This window comes from Rattus norvegicus, chromosome 6 (assembly GCF_036323735.1).
Source record: "Rattus norvegicus strain BN/NHsdMcwi chromosome 6, GRCr8, whole genome shotgun sequence".
NCBI lineage: Eukaryota > Metazoa > Chordata > Mammalia > Rodentia > Muridae > Rattus > Rattus norvegicus.
The window spans coordinates 79,647,182-79,647,867 of NC_086024.1; positions in this window are offsets into that span (position 1 = coordinate 79,647,182).

Genomic DNA, 686 nt, shown 5'->3' on the forward strand with positions numbered 1-686 from the left:
CTATAATTATAATACATACTACAGTACATATAATTTATTATTATTACTATTAACATCCTGACCACAGTTTTCCCTCTTCCCTCTCCACCAAGTTCCTCCCCCCAACCTCTCTTTTGTGCCCCCATCCACTCTCACTGTTTCTATTTTCTATTCAGAAAAGGGCAGGCCTCCCACAGACATCAAACAAACATGTCATATCAAGTTTCCATACAAACATTTATCTCACGCTGGGTTGCCTCATCCTTCATATGTCAGTATGTTTTATACAATTCCTACTCATACAAGCTACTTGCTATGTACAGAAACATCGGTAGTACTTCTCCTTTTGATACTATGATACTAATATTCTTCTTCATGTATTCACCTGCTCTTGAAATTCCAAATGATGTTCCCTTAAATGGGAGTTGGGGGTGGAAAGGGTTCCTGGAAGAAGCCTGATAAGGAGTTAACATCTTATCTTTGAACACAAATTTGTCACTGTGCTGTACTGTACAGATTCGTCCCTCTGTGTGCACTGTTAAGGAAGAAGACTGAGGACCATAGCAAGCAGCACGTTAATTTTGATTAAGGAATTGAGGGAAAAACAAAAATACCACATACATATATTCATGCATGCATGTATACACATACATACATGTTTACACTTGCTTAAAGGACATTTGGAAACATACACATGATAGTCCATG